Source organism: Heloderma suspectum, chromosome 3, assembly GCF_057233095.1.
Source record: "Heloderma suspectum isolate Gila_16-S chromosome 3, 16-S_ref, whole genome shotgun sequence".
NCBI lineage: Eukaryota > Metazoa > Chordata > Lepidosauria > Squamata > Helodermatidae > Heloderma > Heloderma suspectum.
In genome coordinates this window covers 9883715-9903069 of record NC_139460.1, presented here as the reverse complement: position 1 = coordinate 9903069, position 19355 = coordinate 9883715, and the positions used below count along the sequence as shown (strand labels likewise).

The window sequence follows — 19355 nt, the reverse complement described above, 5'->3', positions numbered from 1 at the left end:
CTTTGGTCTGATCCAGCAGGGCTCTTCCTATGTTCTTACATTCTTATAGTTAAGATTAACCACTGTTTAGGGTTTGGACATAGTGAGGATGTCCAAACAACCTAGTGGTTAATCCAACAACAAACCATGCGTTAACTGTTGGGTTGCTTAGCCCCTAAATAACCCAGTGGTCCAGGTTCGCTCATCATGCTGCTCAACCTACAAAGGAACCGATCATGGGTTGGGCAGTAAAGTGGGAGAGGCAGGCATGCTGCAGGCAGTGTGCCTGCTCATGCATAACAACCCGGTGGTTTTTAAACCGATGAGTTATCATTACATATGAAACAGGTCAATGAATGTTGTAGGTAAATATCCCCACTACTGTTTTAGTGTTAAATTGCAAGAGGTGTTTTAATTGTTAGTTTATGGTTCTATCTTTGTTAGCTGGCTTGGGCTCTCCAGAGGAGAGGCAAGACAGAAATCTTTTAAATAAATAAGCTCTAAATGGAACCAAAAGCTTTTCAAACTAATCCCTGCAGCCACACGGAGGAGGAGGGAGCATGTGAGCTCGAGGCTCATGTCTGTAACAGTAAATCATCACAGTTTAGTCTTGCATCCAGACCAGGCAACTAGACATGGCTGAGAATTTTTTTCAATACATCTTTGTTGTTGTTTTTATAAGAATTTACCAAAGTACACAAACAGGTTCTTCAATCGAGGCCCAGTGCTTTGAGTGCTTTGTTCTTAAATGTCTGGGTTTGAATCCCTGTGTATTCAACTATGTTTGTGGTGCTTGATTAGGGTTACAGAAAACAAAAATGACAGGATTTGAGTCCCTGCTTGTTTTTGTGCAAGCTGAATGGGGTTGCCACCTTTTTTTTTTCTGAGGGGTCCTCACCTTTACCTATATGGCAGACAGGGACAACATGGTTCTGTCCATACTGGAAATAGCTGTACCTGTTGAATTTGGCTGATGCAGATGGGTGAGAATTTTGTTTTGATTTGTTTTGAAAAGAATTTACCAAACTTGGCACATTTTTTCATACACAAGACAGAAAGAACTGTAGGTTTTTTAAAAAATTGAATGCGGGAGAAAGCTAAACTGACAGATCTGTGTATTGTTATAGGCCGCTTGTTTGAGCATTTCTTATAGAGTTTTAAAAGCCACAGATACCCAATAGAACCATGAAGGGGTTATTAAAGCCATGTGTTTTGTTTTGTTTTTGCTGTATGTTTGGTAACTGCTAAAATAAGAACACCCAGGACATTTCTCTGGCATAATGAAAACTGTTTCTTATGGTTGCTTAATAAATCTGCTTTACACACTCTTAAAAATTTGACCTGAGCTTTGAGTTCAGAGCAAATCTGTTTACAAGGCCTCGCTTCATTACTGTTTAATTAAGACAAATTTGCGAAAACTGAGCTGCAAGATAGCTGAGATCCAAGATTTTGCCAGCTGACCTTGCAGGAGACACTCAGCATAGAAGGAAAAAATAGAGACTTAGCTCTCTTGTCAAGCATTAAAACATCATGCTATGGCTACGGCTGCAATTCCTTTGCACATTTAATTGGGAATAAACCCTGTTGAACACACTTACCTTTGCATAAATATGCATAGGGTCTGGGCTGCAAGTAGGAAACATAAACAGGAGGGATCATAATTCAGTGGCAGAGTTGATGCTATCCATTCAGAAGGATCCAGGTTCAATGGATAAATAGTTGGACCTGATAAAAGCATGTTTCAAAGTATCTTTACAATGCAATCCTGTGCATATCTACTTAGAATTAAGTTCGACTGAGTTCAGTGGGGCTTGCACTCAGGTTAGGGTGCTGAAGATTACAGCCTTAATGATTTTTAGAACACATGTGGGAATATAACGTGAATGGATGCAAATGGTTTTCCGAGTCTTACCACCATGGGTCACATACTAGCGTGGGGGGAAATTTAAGGTTGAGGCAAGAGTGCTGCATTAGGGGAATTGCATTACGGGAGGCAAAGACATTTCAATGTAAGGCCATCAAGATTCATATACGATGAAGGCCCTGCTCTTGGATATATCTAAGAGGAAAAATCAGTGTATTTGAAGAGCACTTGTTGTGGTTACTTTTTATAACTTATAACCGGTGTTCCTGAAGAACAATGGCATGTTGGCTGAAACATGAATGTGGAGGCGTGCTACTGCGCTGTCACTCTCCATTAATGGTGCTTCTGGGTCGAGGCTCTCTCTGCTGGGTTTTAAACAATGATGATTCATTGAGAAGTATAACCCCTTTGCCATTTCATTACTATGGGAAGTTAAAGAGCTGAAATGAATGTATGCAAACATCCCACATTTGCTGAGTTTTCAAATGTTGTTACTCACACTTTAAATGTCAAACATTGCTACAAAATTTGAAATCCCGAGTGTTTAAACCATGGTGGTGTTCCTTAGGATACAGTCCTATGGGTTGCGCCCTGCGTACTCGTAAGTCCCCGAACTTGGAGACTTAAGAGTATCTTATAGTGAGCTACATTTTAGCTAGACAGGCAATTTCGCCTATCTAGCAGAAGCTTCAAGGAGGGGGAGGGAAGGAGGCTGGGGTGGTGATAGGAAAAGGCGTAAGCCGGGACATAGAATTGCTCCCATAATAGTTTTAGAAGTCTTAAAATGTGAAATCTCATAAGCTGTCGCAGTCAAATACGAAGTACCATTGTATGTCAATGATAAAGTCATTTCAGATACTAAATACCACTTCATGTCAATTTATCAACTGCTGTTGAATATTAACTATAAAATATAAAATATCATAGGATGTTAAATATAGATATAAAAGATTTGGTCAATATTTGAGTACTGAATATTCAAATAATTGGGAGCAAATTATTTTCAACTCTAGGAAGTTGTAATTTCAGTCAGTGACAAGAACGGTTTCTGTCCCTCTGATTGGATCTCAGCGTAACACACACTGTTTAAGCACTTTGAAGTTCCATTGATTTCCAGTGAGGAAGAGTTATACAAGTGCTTAACTTAAGCATTCGCTTAACGGGGCTGCAATCTGGGGCTGCCTGATGCTAGAGAAGGCTTAAGGAGGAGGACGACAAACGCATGACGTTTTGTGGGATTTGTAACCATGGAATTGCATGAAGAAAACTAACTATAACAACATTGGCACAGTCCAGTCGTTGTCTCTTCAAAATACTTTCCAGCTTAACAACAGCCCCTGCTCTTTTTTCCTCACTCCCTTTTTGATGGTACATCTTATTTATCCAGAATTTATAGGGCACGCACACACCCTGTCCAGTACATTCAACAGCGGAACTGAAAAGGAACTAAAAAATAGTACATTATATTGAGCAGAAAATCTTGACTAGAGTGAACTTGTGGGGTGGGGGTACCGATTCTGTGGCTCGATGCAGAGCGGGGCATGGACTTGAGCGCTCGCTCCCCCTCCTTCCTTCCCTCTCCTGTACCTATTCTCCCCTCGCCTTTCTACCCCCAAAAATGGCATACTATTTTCATTTTTTATCTATTACATTTTTATACTGGCCAGTAGTCGAGACTCCCTGGGCAGCTCGCAAAACCATAAAAGACAACTTAGAATCATAGAATAATAGAGTTGGAAGGAGCCTACAAGGCCATTGAGTCCAACCCCCTGCTCAATGCAGGAATCCAGGTCAGAGCATCCCTGACAGATGGCTGTCCAGCTTCGTCTTGAATGCCTCCAGTGTGGGAGAGCCCACCACCTCCCTAGGGAATGGGTTCCATTGTCATATTGCTCTAAAAGTCAGGAAGTTTTTCCTAATGTTCAGCTGGAATCTGGCTTCCTGCCACTTGAGCCCATGATTCTGTGTCCTTCACTCTGGGATGATCGAGAAGAGATCGTGGCCTTCCTTATATCTTAACTTAATGAGACATAATATAAAACTTTTTAAAGTACCATGTAAAACCAAAGTAAAACGCAGCAGTTACAGCCCAGGGAAAGCCTGTGTGGAAAGGTGTACTTTCAGGAGGCGTTTAAAAGATGTTACATTTTCTGCTTCCTGAACTGCATGAGGGAGGGTTTTCCCGAGGGTGGATGCTACTACAGAGAAGGCCCGCTGTCGACCTTCTTCATGGTGACATTCTGTTCATTTGCAATGACCAGCGAGACTAGTATGAGGCACAATATGGCCTAGCTGAAGCTGTGTCATAAACATCATTTATACAAAGGACAGTCCTGTTTGAAGGAGAGCTCTATTTGAAAGGCTGTCCAGTCCAATCCTGCATTTAAAATCAAGAACCATAAGAAGGGAGAAGAGGGGCATTTGACAATCCACAACAGACTGAGCAGGCACACAGGGCACCTGGTCACAGTCTTTCCCACAATGCTGAGATGTATTCAATTTCTATTTAAATTATAGTTATTATTTTTTAATTTGCATCTATACATGCAAATTAGCATGTGCACATTTTATGCAAATCGGTCTCCTTGTTTTTGAGTGATGCATTTCCTAAGTGACCTCCCTACCACCCACTCATCTCGGTCTCCTTTCTTTGTTCTCCTTTCTTACTGCTTGAGTAACCGCTAGGTTCTCATGCCCATTAGCTGGCCCTTCCTTCCTTCCTCCATTAACGTAAGCCATATTGATATTTTCTTTTCTCTCTGCCAGTTCCTGAGCAACCAAAGGGAGATCGTGAGGCAGGCAAAAATTTATTCTCTGCCTGCAAATACTGTGCAAGGTAGTTTGCGTAAGGTTACCCAGTGGTGAGCCTGGCAGCTGTGCCTTCCCAGGAATTTGTGAGATATTTTAACGAATATTAAGCGTTTCCAGAAAAGTGCTCCGAAGCCCTGGTCAGTGGCTTGCTGTTGCCACGGTAACAGCTAGAGTTGCATGGTGAGAATTTAGGAAAGCTTCCATCCATTTATTAAGGGACACTTAGTTTTTAAAAAGTCCTATTTCATCATGCAACTTTCTCAGTGAATGGTCTTCTGAAAATGCATAATTTTAGATTCCTTCCCATAATTATTTGTATGGAAAGGTCCTCCCTTGCAGGGATGTGGGGAAGGATAGAAAGTTTTCAGCATTCTGAGACAGTTTCAGTTAAAAGATTGGGCCTTCAGCACCCAGACTCAAAAGAATTCCAGTGTTTTCTTAAAAAACAACTCATTTTGTTTTCTCTCGTGTACAACATTATATTTAAAAATAAACTGATGGGAAGGTCATCATCTTCCCCCTCCGTATTTGTTTTGGCCAGGGATACCATTCCATGTTCCTAGAAAAGGTCCCTGGGTCTTAAAAAAAAAAAAAAACTCATAGAGAATGCAGTGGTTGCTTAGCAACTGCCCTTGTTTTGCCTCTTAACTTGCCGCTCCTGTGGACCCCCGCCCCCAGTTCACTTAGGATTGGGCCCTCCCCAAGTATGCTTTAAGTACTCCTCTGTTGCCTGGGTCCAGAGTGGTTAAAGACAGAATGGTAGAAGAGTAGATTTTTCTTTCTGCTCACATATTAGTTAAGGATTTGCAGGCCCAGGGTGTGAGAGGAGGCAAGGCGATGTGTGCCAATTTTTGAATGCAAAAAATACTGTCCCCCTCTCCTTGGCATGACCAGGACAGATGGAACCCCGCCAATCAGGGGCTGGTTCTGGAAGAACCGGGTGGATCATGGCGGAGCCAAGATGCATCCAGGCTGGTTAGGGGCAGAATCTGGAAGTTACTTTCAGATGTTAAATGTGTGTAGAATGGACGTGCTTAGGTGGGGTTGGTGAATAGTATCATGGGTCTGCCCGCAACCGATGCACATTCGCTCCAGACATTGAAGCAAATGTGTAGATTGGGAATAGAGTTTGCCATGGCAACACTGCCCTCCCACCATTCATGTTCTATGTACCTTCAGCATCCGAAAGGTGCTTATTTTCATTTTCAGACCCCAAGGAGAGGGCCTTTTCAGTGGTAGCCCTGCATCTCTGGAATCCACTTCTATCAGGGGCTCATCAGGCCCCTGCTTTGCAGACCTTCAGGAAGGCTCTGAAGACCCACTTGTTTTCACTGGCCTTTTCATAATTTATGAGTTGCAGGTTTTAGTGGTGTTATATGTTTTTATCATATTTATATTGCTTTTTTTAAATCTGTTTTTGTGTATTTTTATATTGCCACCTTGAGAGGGTTTTATCTTTAAAGGCAGCCTAGAATAATCATGTAAAATAAAATAAATAAATCTTGATTAGCTGGCAGGATGTGCTTTTCCTGATCAGATCAAGTAAAATAGTGGCTGGTAGTTAGCACCCCTACATAAACCTGATGGGCTGTTGCCAAACCCCTGACAATGATGCTGAGCACAGTATGATGGCTAGCTGGGCTAATTGCTAATTCTCTTCCTTGCTAATGGGTGGGTGAGAGGAAGGGAGGATTTTGTCAAATTCTTGACATTTGATTTATTAATCTCTTGGCTCTCTTGGCTGTCAGAGGATAAAAAGCCAAACTTCTCTCCTCATTGCTGCTTTCTGTCATTTTACAATGGCCTCTCAAAAGCAATAACTATGAGCTAGGTGGGGTGTGTACACGCGCCTGCCAGAGAGATGTCTTATTTGCAAAAATACTAGATAAGGAAAAAATGCTTTTTAGTTCTAGTCTCAGACTAGAGACGCCCCACGTCAACTTAACCCCTCCGTGCCTCATTAGGAAGAACGTTCCAGATAGATGGAATGACATCAGATGATCTCATGAGGATGCTGGAGAGGTGTTAATGTTAAGCCCTGGGGCATATGAAAAGTTATGATTGAGAGTTGGGGACATGGGTAGGGTTTTTTCTTAAAATCATGAGTGATTGGAGTGAATGTGTAAGGAGAAAAAAACATCACTCTTTTAAAACTTGTCCATTAGCTCTTAAACAACATTTTAGTGTAGTTCTTCACAGGCACTACCCAAAAACATTGGTTCAGGGGTGTGTGTATCTCCAGCATTTTCTGTTTACAAGTTTACATCCTCAGTTGCGAGATATAACCTGGGATATTTGTGAATAGGATCTCCCAGAGATCTTTTAAAGTGCTAATAGCAGCTGCAGGAGGAGGGGGGGATTTGAATTGGGACCATGTTGCGGTGGAAGGGCGGGGCTTAACCTGTTCTCCCCTGCATCATTTTCCTGATTAAAAAACCTGTTTCCCAAAGCTGCTGTTTGCTCTGCATGAGAAAACATGCAGGTATCATAGGCTAACTATGTTTTTCCCCCTTTGGGTGTGTGTGAGCTTTAGTCCGGGGAATAGCACAGGGGGAACGGGTTCAGCTCCCCGCTCCTTCAGTGTCACAGTTCTGTTCCAAACTCCTTCCCCCGTCCTGCAGTTATTATTGGTGCTTTAAAAAATTGCTGGAAATCTTATTCCTAGAATCATCTGTGTCACATTTACTTTGGCCTTTAGACTGCTAGTAATTGTATCAGCTAAATATTTTGCCCTTTTATTTACATGTGGGGTTTTGTGTGTGCAATATTTCCAGTGATATTTTAGTCTTTCTTTTAATGGTTGTCATTAGCGTGATCACTGTCATATTCCTACTACTTCTACTTTGAGGACGTATGTATGTATTTTCCAGATCTTGTGAGATTTGCTGGAGCCAATCCGAACACAATTATTAAAATACCTCTGCTTATTTACTTTAATGACTATCAAGGCCAAATATTTAATTCCACTGTAAAAGGCAGTTGTGTTTATGACTTGTGAGGTCTTGAGGTATTTGCAGGCTAAGCCAGTGTTATTTTCAACCCAGCAGACTATTAATACGCTGGCAGCAACTTTAAATGTCAGAATGTAAACTTTTTCTTTCTACAAGCACAGAGGGGACCAATGTTCTGTTTGGGGGAGGATAAGGAAAACATGCAAAGCAGAATTGGAGCGGGTGGGCCAAAACCTAGAAGATGGGAGTATAAAGATTTGGGTGTGGAATGTCTCAGCAGAATCAGGTCAAGGGGTGAATTAGGGTAGGAACAGGCCTAGGGTAAGCAGGTAATGCAAGATCTATGGACAAATCAATTTTGTGTAGATTAGATGTGACCCTTTCCTCTCTCTTTTTACCTCCTCCTTCATTGTAGCATGTGGCTTGACTCAACTTGCTCGAGTCATTTCCAGGAATGTCACCCTGAGCTGTGTCCACGCTGACACGCCACCTTATGTATGCTGTCTGTGGAAAAAGGTAGGATGTAGGAAATATATTTGCACCGGAGAATTGGTGGGAGTGCCTAAACTTCCCCTCCCCACACGCACGCACCAGTTTTCCTCTACAAGTGGCCCCATGGCTATTGCTTTTTGATGTTTTCTCCCCACCAAGCTCTGAAACTGGGGGAAGAATGGGGGAAACAACTCAGGAGGGACATTTGCAAGGAGAATTGAAAAAATGCAAGAAGGGTTAAATACCCGTCTCTTGTCTCCTGATCCTCGCTTATAAATCTCCTGCATTCATGTTAACCAGCAGATTAATGTTTCAGAAACATGTTTGCTAGCATAATGCGTAGTTCTGCCCTTGCATAAATAAGTTTAAGCAGAATATTTTTGGATGACCGTTTTTCAAATCCACAGCTTTTGCTTTCCAAACTGCTTGGGGCCTTAAAGAGAATTAATATAAGGTCATCTAAACTGTATCTCTGCCAGACAAGATTTGTTCATGGTGATGTTATTGGCTCACCTCATTCCAAGAGGTTGGAGTGCTAAATTTCTCCTGTCCCAGGAGGTGATTCTGTGCTATACTATTTCAGTGCTATATGGAATGACTCTGGGGTTCAGGGTTGGGCTGATTTCTTTACGTTTGCTGGGCTTCTGTGCATTCACCGAATCTTCTTGTGTTGAATCTCCCGTCTAGTCATGTCAGCTTTTTATAGACTTTAATTTCTAGAGCGGCCTCGTGGCTTTGGAGCAAAACTTGAACAGGTCTTCACACCTTTCTGCTCACTCCATCTTCAGGACGCCACTCCCTTACCAAAGAGAACGTCCAAATTATTTAATAACAAAACACACCAATTGTGGAATCATCATAACTAAGCAAATATAGACAGATAAGTTGAATCTGCATAATTTCTTCTGATGGCAGAATTTTGTAGATTTGTGTGAAGCTTGTTCGGTGCACTCTTACGTCTTACATCTCATTAAGGGGCTCAGTGCTGGAGCACTTCACATGCAAAAAATCCCAGGTTCAGTCCCTTGCATCTCCAACTGGAAAACGTTCCTGTCTGAAACCTTGGACAGCAGCTACTGGTCACGATAGACTAGGGGTACAGAACTTCTTCCAGCCTGAATTCCATTTTGGAGAAGCTCTTTGCGGGGGGGGGGGGGATCCCAGACCAGAGGCAAAAAGCATGGGGCCAAATGCAAAAGTGGTACAGCCAAAATACAAAGAACTTCAGCTTGCTGCCAGTAACAGCCTTAGGAGAGGCATTTCACCATTTTAGAATCAGGGACCATGGAAAAACCAGGAAAACCACCGAACGATCATGGTAGAGAGCATGGGAGAAGGGAGCATCTGTGGAAAGCCAGTTGGGCCAGATTTGGCCTGCAGGCCTAAAGTTCAACACCCCTGTTGTAGCCCATAGTTACTCTGCTGATGTCACTGAACTTCTCGTCTCTGTCTGGATGGTCCCTTGCCAGTAGAAATGTGTAGTCAGATTATTTGGGTAGGATTCCACACACATCCCATGGGAGAGGAAAAGCAGGGAGTGTAGCTGTGCAGTAAGCTGGCTCTTTCCAGCCCTTAATGCCATGAAAAAATGGCCCTCTTTTCTTCAGTCTTTTACAAGTTTTTCACCCTCTTAGGCAGTTAACACTGGACCTGTCATGTAGCCAAGCTAAATAATTAGCTCATAAGCCAGGCTCACGAACCTCCTTAAATCATCCGTTGTTGCATGGGTCGTTTGGATTTCTTCTTATTTATCAGCATGCTTTACAAGGTCTTGCTGCTGAGTGCATCGTCATGTTACAGGAATGAAATAGCACCACCATCACCACTCGTGATACATTTTCATGTAGTAGGGCTAAGTGTCAGGTTTTGTAATTTGTAACAGGGCTGGCTCACACAACATGACAAGTCAGAGTGTGGGTTGGGTGTGGGTTGTTGTTGAACTGTTGTGTTGTGTGAACCTGGCTGCGGTAACGCGCCATGGTTTGTTAACCATGAACAATCCATGACGAGAACCCATGGTTTGTTGGGTTGTGAATTGTGGGTTGTTCATGGTTAACAAACTATAGTTTGTTAGCACAGCTGGGTTCACTCAACACAACAACCCACAATTCAACTCATACTCAACCTGTACTCTGGCTTGTCGAGTTGTGTGAACCAGGTCATGGTGTAGCATCCGGAGAATTTGTTTTGTTTAGTATGGAAATACTGGTTTGATAGTGTTGGTGGGGGTGTTTCCTTAGGCAGTGGTTCCAAAGACTTGGATCCCAAGGAATTCTCTCTCCTCCCAACGTGGAAGGGCCAGTCCAAGGAGCAGCTGGAAGTTCATTCCGGTTCCGTGTGACCAAGAGACAGAGGCATGCTCCTCTTTTAAAATTGATAATCTGCTGAGGGGGAAAGCTAGGAAAATGTAGGCTGCATCGGAAAAACTTGAAATTTTGACATCTTAATCAAGGGGGTAAGAGAAGAGAGACTTTCATGTCACTCAGGCACTTTCTGACCATCTTGTTGGGAAATTTTGAATGATGATTAAAGCTGTTACTATTTGCTGTTGTTCTTAACATCTGACAGAGGACTTCTGATGTTATCCCACCAGACAGTTTCAGATTTGCAGTGCGATCCTGTGCTTGTATAGTAATACATTACATTTTGCCCAGTGGGGCTTGCTCCTTAGTAAATATGTTAAGGACTGCAGCCTTCATCTGCTTTTTTCAGTTTGTTATAGTGTTAAATACATTTTAATGTATGGTTATATTTGATATTTGACATTTTGTTGGTAGCAACCTTGAATAGATACACAAACCTTTATTTAGAAAGGTTCTATGCTGCTCTTCAGTATAAAACTCTCAGAATAGTGTACATTTATATATATGTTCATTTGGTAGAATACAGATTTTACAATAGGTGGCTACAAAGAAGAGGGCCTTTTCTGCTGTGGCACCCTGGTTGTGGAATGAGCTTCCTAGAGACGCTTTCCTGGAACCTACATTGTACTCTTTCCAGCACCAGGTGAAGACTTTTTTATTTTCCCAGGCATTTTAGTCATTTAGCTCTGTTGTTTTAAATCTGTCATTGTATTTTACAGTTCTGCATTGCTGCTACGTTTTATTTTGGTGTGTACTTTTATACAGTTTTAAACTTTTTTACATTTTATATTGTCTTTTATGATGTATTTTGGGGTTTTAATTGTTGTGAACCGTCCAGAGTGCTTCAGCTATTGGGCAGTATAGAAATGTTAATTTTATTTATTTATTTATTTATTTATTTCTATACTGCCCAATAGCCGAAGCTCTCTGGGCGGTTCACAACAATCAAAACCAAAAAGCACACAGTAAAACAATATAAAATATAAAAGCATTAAAACCACAATATAACAATACAACCAGAATAAAACCAGAATAAAACGTAGCAGCAACCCAGAGATTTAAAATACAGATTTAAAACAGCAAAGCTAACAAACAAACAAACAAACAACCTGTGGATCCTGCAACAAGGCGTTGCGGGATGGTGTGCTCCTGTTCAGGGTGCCAGGCAGCCATGCCTTTTTCCAGGATACTACATTCCATTGTCCTCTCCCCTGGTGTTCCATCCCCCCGCCCATGAAGCTCAGCGTTCTCTGGCTATTGAAGAAACTCAGTCCCCACTGGGCTGTTCTGGGGTCCCCTGCAGGGTTTTTTCTCTATTTTTTTTCTTTTGTAGTTACTTCCGCAAACCTGAGAATTCCTCTCTGAGCCTGCAGATATGCCCCCTCATTGTGTATGGATGGTGCTGTTTTGGCTACATAAAGACCCTTACTCTGAGAATAAGTTTGCTATCAGTGTGTGTGTGTGTGTACATATATACATATATATAGTGTGTGTGCATGGACCGCCTCCCCCAGTACTGACCGACCTAGGTTTACAATCACCTGGGAAGGCTGTGCTTTTGGTGTCCTTGAGGAATATAGCCTGTGGGCTACCACATGTGGCAGAGCCTTCTCAGTGGTGGCACCCTGGCTGTGGAACCCTCTTCCAGTAGAGATTTGGCTGTCCCTATCATTGTTGACATTCAGGCGCCACCTGAAGTCGTATTTATTTGTACAAGCTTTTGGCATATAGGCAAGTGTTTGACCTGTTTTTAGCGTTGTGGTTTTAATGATATTTATGTTATAGTGTTTTATATGGGTTGAAAACTACCCTGGGCTCCTTGCCAGGTAGGGCAGGATAAAAATAAAATAAATGATTTGCACATCCTCCACTGCAAGTGCTTCTGTGCAATGTCTGAAGCTTCTTTGAAAACAGCATCTTTTTGGTCTCTTAAGCCTCCTTAAGCCCACTTATGATGACCCTGCCATCAGTCCCAGACATGATTTAAGTGCATAAATACATTTCAACATCATTTTTCCTCCACACCAGCTGGTTAATCCCTCCATGCCTCTCTTCCAACCTGATTAGCCTTTTGTGGTTGCCTTAGAGCAGCTCTGTTCCATCTCCTTTTTCTTTCCTCGGGTATTGGCTGTGTGTTCTGGTTTCCCACACCCCTATGTTAGTCTTTTGCCACTCATCATCTCATCTGAGAGTGTTTGCACTTTTTCTCTTTCTGCAGAAAACACCCCAGCAAATGATGTAATCAGCACTTGACATTTTTCCATCCTCAGTGTTGCAAACAACTCATTACCACACAGTCCTCACAAGACCCATCTGGCAAAATGTTACAATCTTTGTATTGTAGCTGGGAAAACACTGGCAAAGACAGAGGCCCCAATCCAGAGATCTCAGATGTGTGTCGAGAGTTTGTATTGATTATCAGTGGCTACTAGTCTTGATGGCTATGTGCTACCTCCAGTGCCAGAGACAGTGAGCCTCTGTACACCAGTTGCTGGAGAACATGGGCGGGAGGGTGCTGTTGCAGTCATGTCCTGCTTGTGGGTTCCTGATCGACAGCTGGTTGGCCCCTGTGTGAACAGAATGCTGGACTAGATAGACCCTTGGTCTGATCCAGCAGGGCTCTTCTTACCTTCTTATGACTTTTAAGTAATTACAGTGCTGTTTGTACCCAGGGTTGCCAACTTTTGAAATCAAAAACTCTAGTACCTGGCAGCACCGGATGGTAGAGTTCTCTCAGGGACAGGAGTTGAGTCCGGAGGAAGACCAGTGGGAGGACAAAAGTGGGTTTTGCCAGCTCTGGAGGCAGAGCCTAGATTGAAAAACAAACAAACAAAAAACATAGTATATTCATCTTTGGCCCAGGTAAGGAAACTCTTTCAGCCCAGAGGCTAAATTCCATTTCAGAGAAGCTCCTGGTGGCCACATTCCAGTGGTGGGCAGTGCCAAAGGCAAAAAGGGAAAGAGCCAAAATCCCCAAAATACCAGCATAGTTTAGCTGCCGGTAACCAGGCCTTAGAAGAGGCATTTCAGCCTTTCAAAATGTGGTCGGGAGCAGGGGTGGAACCATGACAAAATGGAAAGCCACCAAAGGATCAGTGGTCGGGGAAAGGGGTGTGTGGCCAACTGGGGAACCTTGGAGGGCCAAATCCAGCCCACAGGTCTCAGGTTCCCCATCCCTGACCTAAGCATTTTTATTTCACTTTTCATTATTTTCCCATCATTTTTCATTATTTAAGTAGGTTCAAAACGGTTTCCTTTTTAAAACCATCCATATGAGAACATAACTCAAAGACCTCTTTATTTAAGCAGGACTTCGGGGTGTAAGTGGGTCTGTTGTGTTGGGTCTGTTGGGTTGGATGCTGTTTTTATTCTGTTATTGCTTCGTGTATATTGTGTTTTAATGCAGTTCTCTTTTTGTGTTAATCGAGTTTTATTTATTATTGTAAGTTGCCTTGAGTGTATTTTTCTTGGTAGAAATGGGGCGGGGGGGGCGGTTTCAAAGCTAATCAGTTAAATAAAGAAGAACCTCGAAACAACATAGAAATACCTTCAGAAATCAATACTGAAAGCTTTAGGAACATTTGAAACTGTCTTAAACCGAGTCAGACCACTGTCTGTCTAGCTCTGTGTTGTCTATACTGACTGGCAGCAACTCTCCGGGGTTTCAGATGGGGGTCTTTCAGCCCCACCTGGAAATGTCTATGGGTGAATCTGGAACTATTTCCATGCAAAGCTTGTGCTCTACCACTGATAGTCACAGGGTTGTTGTTGTGAGGATAAAATGGGAGAGGAGGAGGATCATGTAAGCCGCCTTGGGTTCCTTGCAAGAGGAAAAAAGGCGAGGTATTAATTAATTAATTAAATAAATAAATATATGACTGTTTCTCTTAAAAAAAAGAAAAAAGTGGAGTGGGTGGACAATGGTTTTCCCCCTTGCTTTTCTGGCTGGTAAAAAAGCAAACACAGCCTGGCTATGTTCTGCTCTGTGTGTGTGTATTTTAAACCATTTATTCCTCCATCTACGGTGGCGAGCAGTTCTCAGTCCTCCCTATTCTGCAGGCTGCTTCTCCCTAGGGTGGTAAACCTAGGTCTGGTCACTTCAGATGTTGTGGTGGGGAGTTTCACATGATTTGAATGCCTCTTCTACCCGACAAAGGAGTTCTCCTCTGCTTAAAAAAAATGATGTTGGTTAAGACAAAGAATCCTTGGCCTCCTGTTCTTGTTGCAGGGGGGCGGCGGAGGAGGGGTCTGCATGGAGGAATGTTTTATCATATGAGTCCATGCCTACAAGTGGTATAATCCAGACATAGATTTACCACCTCCATGAAAACTAGGTCTATATCTGTATCACAGACGTGAACCGATTTAATAATAATATACTTTCCCCGGGGCACTGTAGTAGGGTGAAGGAGGAGCTAGGGATCTATCAGAATTTTTACTACTAAGAATGTGGGAGAAATCCGCAATGGAGTCCAGTGAGTTCAGGTTTCTATGAATCCAACTTGCGGATTCCACAGCAAACCAGCTTTTTCTGAGTCTCACGGATTCTGCTGACTTATGGAATATGTTTAACTTTTGGAGGTGATTTGCACAAATTTGTATTTGTGTAAGTGCGCATTAGTGCAGGTGCGCATTAGTGCTAAAGCACAATAGCCCAAGAGCACATTGTGCTAATGTGCACTTGTTTTAATCGCATTAGTGCTAATGTGCACTTGCACAAGTGAAACAGAATTCTCATATATCATTAAAAAAAAAAAAACCAGTTCAGTCAGTGAGCGGATGGCAGAATGAATGATGCCTGACAAACCATGGAACACAGACAGGACAGATTTAACAAAATCCGTACATCCCTAGCCAGCACCAAATTTATCATTTGGCAGAGATGATCCAGCATGTTTTGGTGCTGGAGGCAGACAATCCAAATGGTCCTCCCACTGTTGGTAAAGATAACATAATAAACAAAACCATTGACAATGTGATGTCCTTTAACACTGAGCCCAAATCTGATGTCAGAGGCAGAGGCTACCTCACTTTGCCTAATTATAGAGGTCTAAGAAGTTGCCTTACACTGAGTCAGACAGACCCTTGGTTCATCTAGCCCAGTATTGCCAATTCATCTAGCCCCAGGGTTTCAGGCAGGAGTTTTTCCTGCCTTATGTGAAGATGCTGGGGATCGAACCTGGAACCTTCTGCATGTAAAACAGGAGCTCTACCACTGAGCCGTGGCCCCTCGGCTTTGGAAAAGCTGTGACCATTAAACTGCTGTATAAAACTGGTAGAAGTTTACGGTGTCGATGCACAGACATTTAAAAGCGTGTGGGACTGCATTTCAGGAGTTAGTAGAAAGCCCTGCTGTGCCTGTGTATTGTGTGACAGCCGACTAACCTCCAGATAGATTTTTTTTTAAAAAGATAAATAACCTCCAGGTGTACCTACAATCCAGAACTGTTCTAATTCTCTTATACTTTCCCCAAAGGAATCTTGGGGACTGTAGTTCTATGACAGCGCTGGGATTTCCCTGCTAGTGTTCGCTATTCCGTTTTGCAGAACTGCAAATCCCAGTGGTATGAACAAGATGGCTAAGCCAGTTTAAGGGTGCTTATATGTGTCAAGGGATCTCTGTGTAATTATGCAGAGCTGGGGCCCTGCACCCCACATATATTTATTTCATTTATATCCCACCTTTCTTCCATCATGGAACTCAAGATGGCTACATGGGGTTCCCAGGTGGTCTCCCCTCCAAGCGCTGTCCAGATCCAAACCTGCTTAGCTTCAGCAAGGTGGCTGCCTCATGTGCCTTCAGACTATGCCCTGGGATATCAAGTGCCTCCACACCTCCGAAAACTGCAGTATTGCACATGGATGTCCGAAATGCGGACATCTGTGCTATAGGTTCATAAGTTTCCCCCCTTTAGATGTCTGTGCTCAATGTGTGGGTACCGAAGGGTGAGGGAGAACACTCACCCTGACAATGCGGTGGGACAAGTGATTCCATGTAGGGATGTCAGGGAAATCCGTCGCGGATTCAAATGAGGCTGGATTCTTTGGAATCCAGAATCCACGGCGGAACGACCCCACTTACCTCCGCTCCAGGAGGATTCTGGCCGGAACGGCACTCGGCTGCTTGAGGCTTAACTGGAGCCATTCGCCTCCGCACTGATCACCAAAAAATGGTGATCGGCAGGATGTGCCCATAGACTTATATAGAGCCGTGAATCTTGCATATAAGTCTGTGTCCATAGATCGTTCCAGTCTCCCCTTCCCATGACAGGCCAGCTACGCCGGGGCAGCAGCTTGACAAGACTCTTGACTCTGGTCAAACTGCTACCCCTGCGTAGCTGGCCTAGAATGGGAAGGGGAGACTGGAACGATCTGTGGACACTGTCAGGGTGGAAACTCAGCTCATAGAGCCCCAGAGCAGTTCTGATTCTGAGGAAGAACAGCAATCCATGGGAGAGGAGCTCGCTCATCTCTCACAAGCACAGCAGCTGGCAGAGATTCCTCCTGCCAGCATTCCTGAGAGAGATAGTGACCCTGGCAGTGAGAGAGCGCTGGAGGGGGGGCTTGCTGGACGCTCAGTGCAGACGCAGGGAGCAGCAACAGATGGAGGGCACCAAAAGGAGGCGCTCCACTCGTTTGGCGCTAAAACAACGGTCGCGTCCCGAGGACCCAAGGGTAAGAGGGAGGATCTCTCCATAGCCCATAAGTTCAGAGTCTTCCCGCGGTTTTCCTTCAAACAGGGACCAACTGCCTTACCTGGAGCTTAGGCTACTCTGCTATCTATCCCCAGTGCAGTTCCTTGCTTAGTCGCTAGTGATTAGTATCTGTAAGAGTCATTAAGTAATAAAGGAATAAAGCCTTGGAAAGGATCCTCATCGTCTGTGTCCTGAGTTGGCTATTGGAGGGGACTGTAAGAGGCAGCTAGGGTGCTCCTGACATACACATAGACTTATACACAAGATTCACGGCTCTAGTTTGGGTATAAGTCTATGGGCACATCCTGCTGATTGCCATTTTTTGAAAGAAAAATGGCGATCGGCACGGAGGCGAACAGGTCCAGGTAAGTCTCCCTCAAGCTGGGCAGCTCTGCAGAATCCTCGTGGAGCGGAGCCGCTCTGGAGGATTCCAGGTGGGGGGAGGAATGGATTGCACACACACACCCCGGGCGGATTCCCCACCGGAACGGAAGGTGTGGAATCTGTACATCCCTAATCCCACAGCTCCTTAGTCACATGGAACCCCTTTCATATGAATAATATGCAAAGGGCGTTATGATCCTGCCCTTAAAACAGCGTGAGGACATATTCCTGAAGCCAATTTCTGAAGCCTTGCATCTTCTTGTCTTGGGTGCATCTGATGTGTTAACGGCTCAGGAGAGTATGTTCGATGAGGTCAGCAAAGAGGTCACCTTCTAATGCGGCGACTCGCTTGCCCTTGGTGCATTAACGAGTCAGGATTTTTTGTTAAATAATGCATGCAGGTGGGAACTGCGTTTTGAAGTGATTGTCAAATATTCATGGGGCTAAGTGCGGGGCAGGGGCGGGATCAGTGGGCTCATGAGGGAGGAGGGCATGAAAACGATAAATAAAGGAGAGCCAAATACTTAGCCAGTGTAAAACTGAGCCCACAGGGACAAACTGTGGGGGATGGAAGGGGTCCACCAGAAAGTTTAGAGGTGGCAAGGGGGAAATGTCAGTATGGAGAGAACAAGCAGAAAGATCCCTCTCTCTCTCTCTCTCTCTCTCTCATTCTACTTGAAATTGATGTTTTATTTGTTTATCACAGTTATATCTTGCCCTCTCCAGAGCATTAGGGGAGGGGGCAGAAACATGTGACAGGTCATCCCATTTTGTCCTCCCAGCAACCATCTGGTGCAGATGGGCCATTGCTCATTGTTATCATAGAATCATAGAATAGTAGGGTTGGAAGGGGCCTATAAGACCATCGAGTCCAACCACAAGCATGTACTCTGCATGTAAATAGTCCCGGGATCAATTCTCAACATCTCCCATTAAAAACAATGGTCTTGGGTATCAAGGGTGGGAAGAGACCTTTATTCCTATTTGTTGGAATTCTCCTGGGTCTGAGTAAACTGTGTGATGTTACTCAGCCATAGAACAGCCTGCTTTTAAGCATATGGTCCCAAGTTCAATCCCTTTTATCTCCAGTCAAAAAAACAAAAGAAAATTATCTCGGGCAGAGGTGAGCCAAACATTTTGATTTGGGGAACTTTCTGCTCAAATATTCGGGGTGGGAGATTTTGGGCCCCTGAAATTGGAGGGCAATGTCAGGGGGGAGTGATTTTTTCCAGAAGGTTTTGTGGGGAGTGCTTATTGTTGGTGGCAAGTGGCAGTAAAAAGTAACTTTTATGGGATTTCTTTTAAGAAAGAAAGTTGCTGCTCACCATCCACAGGAGGCATCCTCAAAACCTTTCGGAAATTTTCGCTTCCACAGAAAAATGGATGAAATCCCCTCCCCTCTAATTTGCCAGCTGTGAATGGGGTGGAGAATGGCGGGGGGCGGAGGCAGCAAAGTCTGCTGCTTGAGATCTTTTGAGGAGAGCCATAGGCCATCAAAGTAGATAAAACTGAGATAGATGGACCAATGTTCTGACTCTGCATCAACTTCTGTGGTTACGTGAGCAAATTCATGTGGTGAAGAGATCGTGACTTGTTCAGGGCTGCTCAGTGATCTTAATGGGTTGGTGAGGATTTGAACCAAGGCTTCAGTATTAATGGGCAGCCAGTTCTGGGCAGGACAAAAGAAAGTACTCCTCCATACAACCCATGGCTAATGCAACCCCTGTCTGCAGAGACATCATCCTACATAGTAATAGCACATTCAGTTTTCAAAGGGCTGTAGCCAAAATGGCATGATGCATACATAAGTGGGAGG

The 19355-nt window shown here is 43.7% G+C and overlaps 1 protein-coding gene across 5 annotated transcripts in view; it reads left to right on the top strand.

Moving 5' to 3' along the window:
* The window catches only part of GAB2 (GRB2 associated binding protein 2), a 186749-nt gene that overhangs the window by 55989 nt on the left and 111405 nt on the right, over positions 1-19355 (top strand). Inside the window, exon 2 of one of the 5 annotated variants that reach the window (XM_084842487.1) lies at positions 8021-8121. The exons of the other annotated variants lie outside the window; for them this stretch is intronic. The gene's annotated coding sequence lies outside the window, so the exon portion shown is untranslated. The remainder of the gene's footprint in view (positions 1-8020; positions 8122-19355) is intronic. 5 annotated transcript variants of the gene reach the window in all.